The sequence below is a fragment of the Carassius auratus genome, chromosome 41 (assembly GCF_003368295.1).
Source record: "Carassius auratus strain Wakin chromosome 41, ASM336829v1, whole genome shotgun sequence".
Classification (NCBI taxonomy): Eukaryota; Metazoa; Chordata; class Actinopteri; order Cypriniformes; family Cyprinidae; genus Carassius; species Carassius auratus.
Genome location: NC_039283.1, coordinates 12,950,541 through 12,968,529, shown reverse-complemented (window position 1 = coordinate 12,968,529; position 17,989 = coordinate 12,950,541). Strand labels below are relative to the sequence as shown.

The following is a 17,989-nucleotide window of genomic DNA, read 5'->3' as shown; positions in this document are numbered from 1 at the left end:
CGTCATTCAAATAATGAAAACATATTGCTGTAAACAATGTATTTGCACCACCACGAAATAAAAGATAGAAGCACAATATGAATCGATAGACTTTTAATTTCGTCCATCCGATTTATATCGTCATAATGCCCAGCCCTACTGCGAAATCCTGTTTAGATGACAATCGTAATGTATGTTGGATGTGCGATACCACTTTTTTTGTTTTGGATACAATACCAATACTTTTAAAAGGCCAGTATCGTCGATATTGAAACCGATACGATACTTCTAAAATGAACTTTTAAACTATGACATGTATTAAACTCTGCTGTAACTTTACCTGCTGAATGATGTTTCTTTAGAAAAACAAATTATTTATACACAAAAAAATAATGTTATATTGTGTAATATTGGCGTTTTCTCCTCCAACATTTTGAGGAGACTCTGTCTCCTTCGCAGGAAACGCCCCTGATATACTGTTCACATTATACATTGTGAACATTCAACTATACAGTCCAGCATACAGGAAGTCCCCTCTGCTGCAGTGTTGTGTTGTATTCTTATCCAATGATGCTGTTCTACAGCAGGAGCTGCTCTAAATGGTGTAATCAGCAGAACCACATGGGTGGTCCAGGCCATTGCTTAGTACAAAATACAACAGCAAATCTGATCAAGAAATTTAGGGAGGTGCAGTGAAGGATCATTCCTCATTATTAATGATGAATAAATAGAAAACAATTCTGAAAACAAACCCTGCATTTATAGCATCTGTGTTAAAGTAGATTATCTTCCTGGTATTCTTAGTAAAAGTGGCAGTAGTTGCACAGAGGCTTTGAGTGCTAATACTTGCTCATGGCAGCTGATTTATTATGATGTCATGTCAGTCCATTTACAGTTTCTGGGATTCTTGTGCAATTCTTTGAAAACAATGCCTGTCAGCAGTATTAGCCAATGCCTCTTTGTAAAAGTGCAATTGCTTGAAGACAGACATTGTATGGCCTGTACAGGGTTGAACTGAATTTGATGTGAACAAGCAGAATCTTGTTGCTGCAGGCACAAAAACCAGAATGGTTTTGTAATCCTGTATTTTATTATTATTTTCTGTGCTTAATGTTGGATTTTAAGGTGAATGTGATGTTGAGAGCAGGTTTGTTTTTGTAGCAGCTTTTTTTTTTCTTTTTTCTTTTAAAAAAAAAAACTTTTTAGATATTCAGAAGATAAACTCTCCTCATTAATTTATTAACCTTAGTCATGTATTGGACCTTTGCACCAAGTTTGAGCAGCTCATCAAAAGTCATACTGTTAATGTACAGAACCTTAAGGACTGGATTCAGAATTCTTGTCTGAATTAGGCAACCATCAAAAAAGTTGAAGATGCACTGTTATGAATCATTTCGAAAGGCTATATGTGTAATGATGAGCCAGAGACCCACCCCCCCTGTGGCCTGGGCCTAACTGGAAAACGTGAGCCCTTCCTGGGCCTAACTCGGGAAAACGTGAGCCCTTCCTGGGCCTAACTCGGGAAAATGTAAAGATCAACTGTGACTTGACCTGGCTCATGAAGATCAACTGTGACTCGACCTGGCTCATGAAGATCAACTGTGACTCGACCTGGCTCATGAAGATCAACGGTGACTTGACCTGGCTCATGAAGATCAACGGTGACTTGACCTGGCTCATGAAGATCAACGGTGACTTGACCTGGCTCATGAAGATCAACAGTGACTTGACCTGGCTCATGAAGATCAACGGTGACTTGACCTGGCTCATGAAGATCAACGGTGACTTGACCTGGCTCATGAAGATCAACGGTGACTTGACCTGACTCATGAAGATCAATTGTGACTCTGACTCATGAAGATCAACTGTGACTTGACCTGGCTCATGAAGATCAACTGTGACTTGACCTGGCTCATGAAGATCAACTGTGACTTGACCTGGCTCATGAAGATCAACTGTGACTTGACCTGGCTCATGAAGATCAACTGTGACTTGACCTGGCTCATGAAGATCAACTGTGACTTGACCTGGCTCATGAAGATCAACTGTGACTTGACCTGACTCATGAAGATCAACTGTGACTTGACCTGGCTCATGAAGATCAACGGTGACTTGACCTGGCTCATGAAGATCAACTGTGACTTGACCTGGCTCATGAAGATCAACGGTGACTTGACCTGACTCATGAAAGATCAACGGTGACTTGACCTGACTCATGAAAGATCAACTGTGACTTGACCTGACTCATGAAGATCAACGGTGACTTGACCTGACTCATGAAGATCAACGGTGACTTGACCTGGCTCTGGACGGTCAACGGTGACTTGACCTGGCTCTGGACGGTCAACGGTGACTTGACCTGGCTCAGGACGGTCAACGGTGACTTGACCTGGCTCAGGACGGTCAACGGTGACTTGACCTGGCTCAGGACGGTCAACGGTGACTTGACCTGGCTCAGGACGGTCAACGGTGACTTGACCTGGCTCAGGCAGGTCAACGGTGACCTGACTAGACTCTGGGAAATTAACAGGGACCTGGTCGACAGGGACCTGACTTGACTCTGGAAAGTCGACGGCGGCAGCCATCTTGTGCAGCGGGCTGGCGGCCATCTTGTGCAGAAGCTCGGGTACAGGGACCACCGAACGTATAGGAGCTGGACACCTCGGAGAAGTGACCTCCTCAACTGTTAAGGGAGAGCCACAAAACTGCAACAAAGTCAATAAACGGTCCCAGGGTCCAGCTAGGGTTTTCTTCTGGTAAATTTAAGCTTATCTTAGTGTCAAGACCACTCCAGAAACATTCCTTTACCAGGTCCTCATCCCCAGGCAAAAGGTGACTATACTGAATGAATTCCTCCACACAAAGCTCAATTAGTCGGCCATCTTGAAAAAATGGAGCAAAGCACACTTACAGGGTTGAATGAACTTTTAGCTGGCTCCATAACTGGTCTGGTGTTCATAAAAGCTGCTGGATCCTGGTTTGGCGAAGTCTTCTGTAATGATGAGCCAGAGACATTCGGATCCATATGCAGAACTTTAATTACTGTATGAGAATGGTCAGACAGGCAATGATCAGTAGCGGCGTCAGGTATGTTAGGGATAACCAGAATCAATAACAGAAACAAGCAGATGTCGGGGCAGGCAGCAGAGAATCAGAGTCGGTATAAACAATCCAAAGGTCAGGTACAGAAGGAACAAACACAAGGAAAAATGCTTGGAAATTGAGACAGGCTAAACAAGACTTTGCAATGATTGAGAGTCCAAACACACTTTATATATGGGAGTGGTAATGGGGAACACCTGGTTGTGATTAGTCCTAAGAATGGGATTATGGGAAATGGAGTTATGAATGAGTCCTGAGTTTAGTGCCCTGCTGAAGTTCATGGGCACTCCAGCTGACGATCGTGACAGTATGTTTGTGGAGATGGTAAGCTTGAGTGAATACCCCTGTCATAGTCATGTTCCTTATGGCATCATATTAAAAATGAACTCATAATTGGCAATGATAAAGAAAAAGGAATAAGAATGGACACCAGTGCTTTCTGTATGGAAAAATCTGTTCTTATGGGTGAGTCAAATGTAATTTTTTTTCCAGTCTAGCCTGAAGAGAAGTGTAACCGCATTCCGTTTTTTTGTAAAACTAATAAAATTCTTAAAGTTAAGTTTGCCAGAGCAATTTTTAAGAAGGTATAGAAGTTCTCAGAGTGCACTTTATATTTTTCAGATACCATAGATTAAAGTGTGATGACCTTTAAAGGGATAGTTCACCCGAGAAAAAAAAAAAACAATGAATAGAATTCTGTCATCATTTACTCATGTTGTTCCTGTATGACTGACTGATTCTGTGGAACACCAAAGAAGATATGCTAACTAAAACAAGTTCAACTTAATCTACAGCACAGATGGAATCACGTTTTCTTTAATGAAATCCAGATAGTTTCTTTCTGTGTGTGTGCTTGTGTGTATCTGTTTGCGTGTGTTGGCTCTAACACCAGAGTGTGTGCCTAAACATTCTAGACCATTCAAAGATACATCTAGAAACTGCATCATGTTTATTTAACTTTATCAGCAGTCGTCTTTGTTAGCACTCCACTGCTTTGACAGTGAATTCTGCTGTGTTGTGGCCTTGGTTGACCAGGGCTGGGATTGATTGCTTTAACGTACAACTGACAGACATGGCAGTCCTAATGGCTTTGTATGACACTCTGTCAATTTGTTGATGACTGCTGAGCCCAGTACAGCAGTAAATCCTAGAAATGACTGAATGGAAGTGAGAGATCAGAGCAGACTGATTGCATTAATTCTTTATGCGCTAGGCCTAAATTAATTGTTGTATTTATTTGAAGAATGTCCTGAGAATCATGTGGTGTTTATTTATTTATTTATTTTATTTTTTTGCTTGTTTGCTTGGTTGTTGTTGTTTTTTTATGCAATTTTCAAAAAAGTTTAAATGTAATGACAAAAAAATTTAAGGTGAATTGTTATAACACAATAGTGTTCTAATCATTATTTTCAGGAACATTTATTTATTTATTTATTAAAGTTAAAAATGTTATATATTTAATTTTATATTATATATTTATAATATAAATTTTATAAATGTTATATTTTTGGCTGTTGTTTTTTATTTTTTTTTATTTTTTTTGATCTGATCATAATAACTTTGATTTGGTTTGGTTTTCCAAATAACAATAAACTTTTTTTTTTTTTCTTTATCTGATTTGTGTTTGTTTTCTGATAAATAGTAATAAACGTTTATCCCTTTTATCAGCAATTTAAATTTAATTACTTCATTCTTAATTAATTGATGCTGATTGATTCTTTGAAATTTTTTTATACTATATTCTTCTTAGAAACTAATCTCCACCCAGTGACTGTTAGCTTTACATTTCTTACTTTCCCCTTCCTTTCCAGATCCGTCCTACCAGAGATGCTAGTGAATTGTTGACAGAGAGTTAACACACACCTGTCTCTCTGGGCGCTGTCCTATGGCTCATGGGGTTGACCTGTGAAAAGCAGTCAAGCTGGACACCGCCGCATCGCCCCCGACTGCCAGAGCCTCAGCCTCAGCCCTGCCCATCCCGCTCTCCCCCAGGAACCCTCATCCTCACTGCCAGCCCCTCTGGAACACACACACCACTGCTCCAGACCACCAGGAGGAGGAGTATGTAAGCGAGGCCACTGCCAATTATGCTTCCAGGAATTGCAGGGATGCAGAAACCATCACAGGTAAGAGTGTGCAAAGTCCAGCTGGACTGTGAAACTGCATGGTGTCATTGCTGTGGGTTGACATGGTTACCGTCATGGCATCAGTGGTTATATATTGGGTATATCATAGATCTGTGTCCATTACTGCAAACTTTGTTTTGTTTTTATTTGTTTGTTTGTTTTTCCTAATCAAAATGAAGTGTGAAAATTATTTCACATTTATCGAAAAATATTATTTTAGATGAATTAAGTCCTAATGTAAATTACTTAATGGGATAGTTCACCCAAAATTGAAAATGTTCATCATTTATTCACACTCAAGATCCAAATTTATATGAACACAAAACAATGGTAGCCACTGCTGGTAGTCATTGACTTCTATAGTGTGGAAATAAATACTATGGAAGTCAACGGCTACCAGCAGTTGTTTGGCGAGGGAAATAATATTTCAATATGATTTTTATTTTTTTGGCCCGTTTATGAAGTAAGACCATTTTTGATTAAATTGCCCCATGCTAATTATTCACACACACACACACACACAAACACAACTGAAAAAAGTTCTGAAAACGTGAGAAATGGAAAAAAGTTTTGTACAAGCATATACATAACTTTTGAAAAAAGTGAGAAATGAAAAATGACTTCTTACTGAAGAGTAACCTGTTGCATCTAATAAGACGTTCTGAAAGACAAAGTCACTCCCCTCAGTTTTTCAGCATGATTATTGCTGTATGGACAGCCTACACACACACACCCAAACACACACAGCTCTATTATTTATGAATCTAGGTCTCTTCAAGAGTCATAAACTTTATTATCTGTGCTGCACGATTCTGAGCCAACACTGATCCCTGACCTGTGCTGTCGTTAGTCTCATATTTCTTTAGCATCAGTGCTGGATTCTGTTTTGATCATCTTGATTATTATTATTATGTGACACATTTAACTGATCTGGGTCAGCAGTAAAAGACTTCTAAATATTTTCTCTGACATAAACCCTTTTCTCCTTGGTCATACGTTTGGAAAGAGCTGACCCACTAACTCTCTCTCTCTCTCAGAGTCAGAGGTTTTCCACTTACAGTGCTGAAAATAGCTGTTGTCTGGCTGGAATTGTGGCTCTTTGTTCCAGTGGTGTAGAGGTGCTCAGGTCAGGTGATTACAATGATGATATGATTACAGTGATGATATGCAGAATGTGGACGTTCATTTTGGTTATTTTTCCAAAACCGACAACTGACGCTCGCTAACCGATTATTAACCATTAACCGAAAATATTATTTTAAATTAGAATTGAATTAAATTAGAAAGGATAAGTGTCTGTGACCCTTAAAAAATACTAACATTTGTTTCCCGGGGATTCATTTTATATGTACAAAAAGCAACAAAGAACATAACATGAGGATTCACATGGTCTTCATTTCGCATCACGCACCTGCAGCGCTTCTGTGAGCAGAGAAAACATAATAAAGCTAGGGTATATATAGTGAATAAATAGGCCTATACGAGAAATGAATTTTTCAGACGAAAAATGGTTTCGCAATTCCGCTTCATTTTTGTGCTGTGTGAAAGGACACAGACGGCAGAAAGCGGCATCCTATTTTTCTCTAGGCTTATTTTATGCACAAAGATTTGTTTTAATTGTGAATGTATACAAATAAAGGCAAACCATTTACAATTCTGATTATCTTTATGACTAAATGGAGAAGTTGCTTCCACTGTTAGGAAAAAAAAGTGATTGCGTTGGCGCTGCATGCGTGCACAAAGTTGACAATCCCGCCGGTTGGTTACCATAATAAAATACAGTCATTCAAACATATGGAATAATAAAAAAAAACACAGCTCAGTTTAAATATGTAATAAAATCTGTGCTGTTAAGTGTTATCACCGTAACGCCATGATGTTATGCAAAACATTGAGTTTTACGTGGATATTGGAATGTGAGTGAAGTAGGCTATAATTTGATTTTGTGTTGAATGAGAGACCCAACGCTGGTTTCAGTTTCGTTTTAGCCTATATAAATTCGTTTTGGCTTGTCATTTATGTTGCTGTAACGTCTTATAGGCTATGTTTTAGTTCTTGTTCTTTTTTAAATAGGCTACTGTTAATTGAAAGGATTTGTTGTGGAGTGAGGTGTACTAAAATAGCATAGCTATGTTTACAGTGTTTATTATAATGTTTGTAAACATTTCGCATTGGCATTAGGCCAATTTCTGAATGAAATAAAATGCGCATAGCTAGGGGTGTGACGGTTCGTATATAACCGTGAGACCGGTCATTAAAATATTTTTTACAAACATTTTTTAGATAGGATCATAAGATGCGCAATATATCGGGAGACATGGTTTTTACCACTTAATGAAGTTTTGTAAATCGTCAGACATGATATTTACCACTTCATAAAATTTTGCTTTGTAGAAAACCTTTCTTAAAAACGAATTTCGTTTTGTACAAATTTTGTCTTAATTTTAATAAATGTTTCATCAACCAATTGCGTGTATTTTAATAAATAAAAAGCAAATATAGCAGACAATGATAACCGACATGGAAGCACCAGCGCGCCGCGTTCACTTGCACTGCACTAGAGCGCATCTCATCACAAATGAAACTCAGCGTAGGCCTATGCCTCATACATTAGCATTAAATATCTTTGCTGCATCCTTTCTAGAACAGACAATGGCATTTTTTTTGCGACTCGCATCAGCAAAGCATTGCATGGCCATAGACCGCAAAACAATCAGCGGATGGCGGACGGGTGCGGCTTTGAAATTTGCTCAAAAAACGTTGGCTCGGATGATGAGTTTTGTGACCGATCTCCTTAATAAATGGAGGTCTGAAATCTCTGCCCCTTTACCGATCAGAGCGTGCGCTGACACGGAGTTAATGTTATGAACTATGTTATGAACCGTCACATTTGACTTACGTCATTACCGTCATCACCAATTCTGAAACCGGCACACCCCTACGCATAGCATAGCCTACGCATAGCATAGCCTATTTTAACAATACAACAAACATTTTTTAATATTTAGTAAATTACTGAAAATAAATAAATAACTTCGTATACTGTTTAGCTTATTGTATTAATCGGTCAAAATTCTTAATGGTTGGTTAACTGGTTAAAATTTACATCCCTGATGTAGACCGTTCTGACTCCGTGTTAGCTGTACTGTACCAAGCACTGAGCATTCTAGCCAATTGAGTGCATGAATGCAATGGCCAATCAGAGGTGTAATCATTCTCTGTTTTTACTTTTTGTTTTGTTTTTTAGCATGAGTTCTGCATGATTGTGAATCCTTTCATAATAACAAGTATATTTTATAAAATTCTGTAAATAAGATTTAGTCTTTTGAGTTTTTTGACAACCGTGATTAAAGGGGTCATGAATTGAGAAATCAAAATTCCCTTTATATTTTGACAGATAAGAGATCATTATACTATAAAACATCCTGTATGTTTCAGAACTCAAAACTTTCTCGTTAGTCTAAAAACAGCTTAAATTGAAGCCTGTCTGCAAAAACAACAGGTTGTGGAATGTGCCACGTTATGACTTAATAGTGTAGCTAAACACGACCTCCACAGAAGATCAACGCCTGCTTCTACATCACTGCCTGTTTAGCCCCATCCACCGATTTGTGCCTGCAGTAAATAAACAATGAGGGCGGCAAATCCAGGTCTACCCAGAAACTAAAAGATAAAGATGGATCTGAAGACAACAAGACGCTGTACAGTGCCAAATTGTGGGGGAAAAATGTCTGCATTTCCTTCCTTCTGATCCCAACATTGGGAAAGAGTGGATTTACATTTATTTTTAATAAAGTTCCAATCCACGTCAGTAAGAACTTGGTGCTTTGTTTACTTCATTTTACTGCGGATTTGTTTACAAACAAGGCAAAATTCGACACAGGATTTTCAGAAAGATTGAAACAAAAAGATGATGCTGTGCTGACTATATTGGATCCGACAGTAATGTCGCAATACACAAGTGTGAGTAATTGTTTTTATTATATGGTCTCTATTGCTTTGTCTGGTATCACTGATCATTTGATATATAGTAAGTATTTATGCGTTTTTAACCTTAATCACAGCAGTGTCCATTTATGAAGGACATGGACTGTCAAACATAAACGACTGTCAATCATAGCAGTGGGCATTTACTTCCAAGTTTACAATCTGCCACGCCTATTCAAACAGAGTGTTTCATCATAAGTGGACCTCTGAGAACATTACAAAATAAAACAATGGAGCAAGTTCTTACTGATGCGGTCTGCAACTTTATTAAAAATAAAGTCATCCACTCTTTCCTAATGTTAAGATCTTGATGACATTAGAACTTGACTTCTGAGAACAGTACAAAAGAAAAAAAGAAACAAATGCACAACCCCTTTAAATTAGGAATTGGATCCAAACGGGTGATAATTGATAACCAAAGCAATGGATGTGCACTTAACTGAGACTGCCCTGCTCTCGGTTACTGAAGCCATGCAACAGGCAAGAGCAGCTTCCAAATCCTCAGTACTCATCTTGCTGGATCTGTCTGGTGCTTTTGACACCGTTAATCACCAAATTCTACTGTCCACCCTCAGAAAGAAGGACATCTCTGGAACCACACTCCTGAGGTTTAAGTCCTGCCTCTCAGATAGATCCTTCAGGGTGTCTTGGAGGGGTGAAGTTTCTAAGTTACAACTTCTTGCTACTGGGGTTCCTCAAGGCTCAGTACCTTGACCACTTCTCTTCTCCATCTACATGACGTCATTAGAATCTGTCATTCAGAAGCATGGCTTTTCCTATCACTGCAGTGCTGATGACACTCAGTTCTACTTCGCATTCCAACCAGATGACCTGATGGTAGCTGCTCGCATTGCAGCCTGTTTGAGTGACATTTCTAGCTGCATGAATGACAATCACCTTCAGCTCAACATTACTAAGACAGAACTGCTGGTGGTTCCAGCTAACCCATCGTTTCATCACAACTACTCTATACAGCAGGGTTAATCAACTATAACTCCTTCCAGGACAACCAGAAACCTAGGAGTTGTGATTGATCATCAGTTAAGCTTCACAGACAATATTGCTACAACGACCCGGTCCTGCAGATTTGCCGTATACAACATTAGGAAGATTAGACCCTTCCTGTCAGAGCAAGCCACACAACTTCCTGTCCAAGCTCTTGTTCTCTCTAGACTGGACTATTGTAATGCTCTCCTGGCGGGGCTTCCAGCATGTACTATTAAGCTTCTGCAACTGATCCAAAATGCAGCAACGAGGGTTGTCTTCAATGAGCCAAAAAAAGCTCACATTACTCCTTTCCTCATCAGGTTACACTGGCTACCAGTAGCCACTCGCATCAAATTCAAGGTACTGGTTGGCTACAAGAAGACCACTGGTGCAGCACCAATATACCTAAACTCACTAGTTCAAACTTATGCGCCCTCCAAAAGCTTGCGTTCTTCAAGTGAACGATGCCTTGTGGTGTGATCCCAAAGACGTTCAAAATCACTCTCATGGGCCTTATTCTGGACTGTGCCCAGCTGGTGGAATGACCTCCCAATCTCAATTCGAACAGCTTAATCTTTACTCATTTTCAAAAAAACATCTAAAGACTCCTCTTTTTTTGCCAGCACATGACCAACTAAAACTAGCTATTACCTTTTCTTGTCTATCCTATATAAAAAAAAAAAAAAAAAACTTGCTATGGGTTCTGTGCTAGACTAACTGAGACTTGTCATGGCACTTGTATACTGTTGTTGTTCTCTCGTTGGTCTGATGACTAATGACTAAATGTAAATGTGACAAGAAATAAATCTGTTATATCAAAAAAGATCTGTGCATTAATTCTTGGAGTGTAAATGCAGATTAAAAGACCTGCCACTTCTTATTAATTATTTGTCATGCTGACTGGTCTCTGTTTCCCTGGGTGTCCACTAGTGGGCTCACTTCCCCTTAGGCACCTGACCGTAGGCACTACAATTCCCACTAGCCTTGTCCATTCATCACAGTAATTGCACTCCTGCTAATTGCACCAGGTGCCTCAACTTATTAGTCATTAACCTCCCTATATTAACCAGTCTTTTCCTGATTGTCTGCATGGAGTCATTTCCTTCCATTTACGTCCGTACCCAGTCCTCTCGTCTTCCGAGTTCCTCGTATTCCAAGTTCCCGTTCCTGTTCCTCTTCCTGTCCCTTCCTTTGTTTGTTTATTTGGATTGTTTTCTGGTTTTGACCCCGACTTGTTTTGATTACGATTTGGATTACCCCAGTAAAGAACATACTGGAGGAGTGAGTGGTCAATCCACGCCGCTGCACAAGATGGCCGCCAGTCCAGAGTCATGGCACAAGATGGCTGCTTGTCCAGTGCCTCTGCACAGAATGACAGCCACAGTTGACCCTCCAGAGTCTAGTCAGGTTCCCGTTGACCCTCGAGAGTCGAGTCAGGTTCCCGTTAACCCTCCAGAGTCGAGTCAGGTTCCCGTTGACCCTCCAGAGTCGAGTCAGGTACCCGTGGACCCTCCAGAGTCGAGTCAGGTTCCCGTTGACCCTCGAGAGTCGAGTCAGGTTCCCGTTAACCCTGCAGAGTCGAGTCAGGTTCCCGTTGACCCTCCAGAGTCGAGTCAGGTACCCGTGGACCCTCCAGAGTCGAGTCAGGTTCCCGTGGACACTCCAGAGTCAGGGTTAGTCACCATTGACCTTCCAGAGTCAGGGCTAGTCACCGTTGACCTTCCAGAGTCAGGGCTAGTCACCGTTGACCTTCCAGAGTCAGGGCTAGTCACCGTTGACCTTCCAGAGTCAGGGCTAGTCACCGTTGACCTTCCAGAGTCAGGGCTAGTCACCGTTGACCTTCCAGAGTCATGGCTTGCCACCGTTGACACTCCGGAGTCAAGCCAAGTCACTGGTGAAATTCATGGACAAACTCCAGTCACCAGTATTCTTCATGAACAAAGTCAAGTCACCAGTGATCTTCATGGGCAAGGTCAAGTCACAGACTATCTTCATGGGCAAAGGCAAGTCACCAATAATCTTCATGAACAAATGCAAGTCACCAATGATCTTAATGAGCAGAGTCAAGTCAGCATTGATCTTAATGAGCAGAGTCAAGTCAGCATTGATCTTCTTGAATCCAGTCTAAACACCACGGAAGAGAGACTACCAGAGTCTCTCCACGTCTCTGCTGAACTACCAGAGCCTCTCAACGTCTCTGCTGAACAACTAGAGCCTCTCCTCGTCTCGGCTGAACTACCAGAGTCTCTCCTCGCCTCTGCGGAACTTCCAGAGCCTCGTCACGTCTCAGCCGAACTCTGAGCGCTCAACTGATTGTGGCCACAGAGGCTACCCTTAACCTTAACTTGTTCATGTTCTCTGTTTCAGACAGATGTGGTGGTCTTCTGCGCCGCCCTGGTGGGCTTCTGTTGACCGCATGGAAGTGGTGGTCTTCTGCTCCACCCTGGTGGGCTTCACGTTATGCCCTTCCTGGACTTGTGTTTTGTTGTTGTTTTGTTTCTCTTCTGTCTGTTTCCATCTATGGACCTGGCCCTCCGTCCCTCCCCCTGATCCTCCGCCGGTCCACCTCCCTCCTGGGTTTCTTGTCTTTGTCTTTCTTTCTGTTTCCCTCTAAGGACCTGGCCCTCCGTCTCTCCCCCTGATCCTCCGCCAGTCCACCTCCCTCCTGGGCTCCTTGTTTTTGTGTTTGCACTTCTTGTCTCTGTTTCCCAATTTTACCTGGTCCTCTTGTCTCTGTTTCCTCATTTTATCTAGTGCTCTTGTCTCTGTTTCCCCATTTTACCTGGCCCTCCGTTCCTTCCCCTGGTCCTCCACCGCTCCACCTCCCTCTTGGTTTCTTCTTGGGTTTGGGTGGAGCATCTGGTAGCTGCTCCGTGGAGGAGGGGGTAATGTCATGCTGTCTGGTCTCTGTTTCTCTTGGTGTCCACTAGTGGGCTCACTTCCCCTTAGGCACCTCACCGTAGGCACTACAATTCCCACTAGCCTTGTCCCTTCATCACAGTAATTGCACTCTGTAATAATAAAAACTTCCTAATCATCGGGATGAAGGAGGCGGGAACCGGCGGACAATCAAACATCATTTTAATAATTCAAAATAAACACAAAACAGTGCATCAGCCCCTCACAGATGACTGATGCGCACAAATAAAAACCAAACACAACTAAAAGCCCAGGCCTGGTCCTCTCTCGTCCTTCACTGTCGTCGCTCCAGTTTCATATCCTTCCATCTCCTATGTGGGACTCCGGCTTGTTTGGATTACGATTTGGATTACCCCAATAAAGAACATACTGCTATTGGATCTATCTTTCCCTGTGTTTCACTGGGTGACGATCGTCACATTCTTATTGTGTTTTTTTTCCCCTTCATTAGTAACTTTTCTCTTGACGATTTTTTAAAGCCAAGCTACATGCAATTTTAATATGTATTTATAATTATTTTGTCATTAATAATTAGCTGTTGTTGGATTATTTTTTTTCTAAATTAGTTAAAATTATCTTCCACAAATTTTTAATCTAAAGTTCTGTCATTAAACTCTAGATGAAGCAAGTCCACAGGTGCAAACTTAGGGGCTGTTCACAAATTGGTTTTGCACACTCAAGCTCGTTATTTTATATGAAGACGTGTGCCAGGGATAATGGAAGCGATGTGGTGCAATGCGCACGGTGTGCAACGCATTCATTTTTTCATAAAAAGTTAAAAAGGTGTCTGTGTTTGTGTGTGTGTGTGTGTGCGCGTGTGTGTGTGTTATACTGTGGATATATGGACAATAGCACAGCAGTGCATTTAAATAGGACTGCACATCCAACTGCTTTCATTCCATTCATTGGAGATAAATTTAACGTCATTGGCAAATGTAACAGAATTTTTGGCACCAGTTTTAAGCTGCCGTAGTCGTCTCCTGGAGCCCTTGACAAAGAGGCTCTCATAAATTTTCTCTGCTCGTTTTTTAAGGGTTTGTAGCTGTGTAACCCTACTTTAATTATGTGTGATGAGAATTTAGATGCAAGATGACTGTTTTTGGTCACTTCCTTAGTTAGAGTATAGAAAGGCAGGGTGGGAAAGAGACCTCGGATCAGTTCTAATTTGTTTTGGGTTGTACCCTGTCTTATTGTTAATAGCTGATCCCACAGTTCAGTCATGCACTGTGAAATCACCTTAATATTCTAGAAGAATGAAGCATTTAATGTAACTGTATGATGGACATTATATTTTGAAGTTGAAAAATATATCAGTACCAAATGGGTTATATTATTATTTATATATTATTTGATGATGATGATGGAAAAAAAAACTATATATATATATATATATATATATATATATATATATATATATATATATATATATATATATATATATATATATATATATATACATATATGTAGGAAGATATCTTTATTTAGACAATTGTTTAAAGGGGGGGGGGGGGTGAAATGCTATTTCATGCATACTGAGTTCATGCATTTGCCAGTATGCTCCTATGACATGAAAATAAATATCAGCTTATCAATATGAATTATAAAATGCATTCTTAATGTAGACTTAGATGGTGAGATCCCTGACATTCGAGTTTCATTTTGTACATTAAATGAGTTGGGACTGGTTCGTTGGTTTTAAGTTGAGTACTTGAGCAGTAATCACTAACTCTGATTTAATCCATTCAAGGTTTAACTGAGATTTCCTCTGCTGTTATTGCAAACTGTCAGTTGACTGAATTTGCATAGTGGAAATACTAGGCTGCCATTTTTTACTGCTCCTAACAAATGGTCTTTAATGAAACAGTGAGAGGCTTCCTAAGCTTTACCTTCTAAAAAGTATATATACCATTTGCCAAGACTTTAGATTTTGAACTTGTTTTGTTGTTACTATTGTAATCATAATTAGATTTTTACATTTGCAGATAAAATTATACCACTAAATTAAATACTTTTTGTGGATCTGCTGGAACACTGTTTTTAAAGGGATAGTTCACCTAAAAATGAAAATTTTATATTCATCTGCTTACCCCCAGGGCATCCAAGATGTATGTGACTTTGTTACTTCGGTAGAACACAAACTGAGATTTTTAAAACAAACCGTTGCAGTCTGTCAGTCATATAATGGATGTGAATGAGAATCGTGGCTAAAACATAAACAAAACCAAATTAAACCCTGCGGCATGTGACGAAACATTGATGTGTAAAGACACAAAATGATCGGTCTGTGCAAGAAACTAAACAGGATTTTTTTTTACCTCTGATGCTCTGATTCTTTCTTTCTTTCTTTTTTATATATACATACTTCATAAGGTAAGTAATAATGTCTTCAGCTAGACTGATAATTCATTGCTTAGAGGAAATGTGGGAGTTTGGTGTGGTTTGGATTTTGTGACCAGCCCTTCCTCAACTGAAGGGCACGGCAGACGGTGAGTGAGTGAGATAATTGGCCCACCCCCACCCCACAGCATTGTGTTTTCAAAGTTTTGCTTTCATATGTGATAAAATATGTTGGTTAGAGTGTTGGAATGTTACAGACTCATTAGCTTATGTAAATCTTTAGGTCATCTGACCTAGTTTTCTTTAAACTGACCAGACACGACACCATCTAGTGGATGTCCAGAGATAATGGTGATGGCTGATGCATTGCATTTTCACAAATTTTTTTTGCAGCAGTTCTTAAACACTGAGCACTGTAACTATTTTTGTTTGCTTTTAGTAACTGTGTGAAATACAGCAGGCAGACATGTCTGAAGAGCAGGTTAGCATTTGATCTCTCAGCTGGCTTTCATTTTTGAACTTTGACAAATGTTCATTAACTAGTTCATATTGAAGTATTAAAGTTCAAATTGAGTTTAAATAGTTACATGGTTTGTGTTTGTGTGGTTCAGACAATTTGCTAAGGTCTTCCACATAAAATGGAGCTTACTTTATAGTAAATCTAACTTTTGAGCTCTAATATTTTAAAACAATATACTTGATGTGCTGTTGAATATCAGACTTTCAGAAATATGCTCTGACAATTTCTCAAACATTACATCATCAAAAATCAACACACAGTGTTTTAGAATGTGAATGTCATTTGTGTGGCTTGTGTAACATAATGTATAGCTGTGAGATGTTGAGACATTTAAGGAACCTGTCAAGCAGTCTGTACGTTGATGTAGTAACACCATCATTAGTGTTGCAATGGAAAACTTCACATGTCAGTAATTCTGCTCCTGACCACATTTTAATGCTCCTTTAGTTTGTTTACTTCTCTTAACTACTTTAGGCTTTGACTTGGTCCACTGTTGTCCTCAGAAACAGGTCTGGTCTGGGTCAAGTCATTCAAGGTCAAGTTTGTGTTTGAGGATTAATACAGTTGTATAGTCAACTTTAGTTTTGATGCAGTCACTGAGGTCAAACTGTCTGTTCTGACTCGCAGGAAAGATTATAATTCCCAAAACAGTAATATTGTTTGACTGCCGTTGTCATAGTAATGAACCACTGTTTGTGTGGTTAGTCAAGGCTGTGCTTTAATGGGAAGCACAATACTGGTAATTTTTTTTTTTTTTTGCCTTAATTTACATATAAGAAAGTGGGGGGAATTGGATTGAGGTATGACCCATGTACATTTTTCTCTCTGTACTAACAGCTAATTTCTGTGCCCTGACTCCAACCGTAACTTGCAATCTTATTGGCAAATCTTCCAAATGTATTTGAGATTTACAGTGAGATGGCATTACACTTCATTTCAGCAGCTGTCGACTGCCATCTGATTGGCTCTTTCCCAAAGATTCCCATTTATCTCCTCATGGCAGTCATCTGTGCATGTGTTCTGATGCACGTTGGCGTTTCCCACATGTCTTCTCATGTTCTTACTGCTGAGTCATGAAAGCCTTTTGTGTCCTCAAATAAATAGGGAACGCATTAGGAAAATAACCATACACTTTCAACTCTACTAGACTTGATATTATACAAACTATTGTGGAAGTCCTGTTTTGACTAGGTTCATCTACTGAAACTTTTAAATGCTGTCATTAATTAGTGTTTAATAGGTGTGTAGTTTTGTCAGGTGGTGTTCTCTATCAGGTAACTTTCTTAATTTTGTGCCTACTGCTTACCATCTGTTAACTGTGTCACATGCAAAGCTAAAGCACTTTTGAAATGACTCTTGATAAGAGTGTCGACTAAAAACTGTACCTTGACTGTATCTGTATCTAGATTATTGTCTGTTGTGTGTGAATGTTTGTGTGTTTTCAGCTGTTCACGAGTTGTCTGCAGCTTGTGGCCAAAAGTTCAACCCCGCTCTGAACTTCAGTTCCAACTAAAGTACCAGCCACTGACATTAAACCACCTTGACATTCTCTGTTTGACTTGTGCTACAGAGAAAGAGGGAGAGAAGTTCTAGTCGGGAAAGTAATTGTATATATATATATATATGCTATTGATTCCCATACCTGTATACTGATGCTTCTGTTATATGCATAACTATTGGAGTAAAGTGTTATTATTATTATTATTATTATTATTATTATTATTATTATTATTATTATTATTATCATTATTATTATTATTATTATTATATTTTCAGTTTTGTTAAAAATGTCTTAAAATTATATTATATTTGTATATACTATTTACAATTTGTTTAATAATAATAATTATCATAATAATATGAATAACTTTATGTGTACTGCTGATTACCCTCTGTGCTTCAGGGTTAAGGCCAAGTTCAATTTCATTAGGTTCCTTATAGAAATATTTAAATATTCATTGTTTAAATATTTGTGTTAATTAATGGCATATTATTTGAGTATTTTATAATAATCATAATACATTTGTTTATT

General features: G+C 39.3%; 1 protein-coding gene across 1 annotated transcript in view; it reads left to right on the top strand.

Annotated features, from left to right (window-relative positions):
* Positions 1–4,992: 4,992 nt before the first annotated feature.
* Positions 4,993–17,989, top strand: part of LOC113060108 (trafficking kinesin-binding protein 1-like) — a 47,418-nt gene continuing 34,421 nt past the window's right edge. Inside the window, exon 1 of the mRNA XM_026228943.1 lies at positions 4,993–5,207. The gene's annotated coding sequence lies outside the window, so the exon portion shown is untranslated. The remainder of the gene's footprint in view (positions 5,208–17,989) is intronic.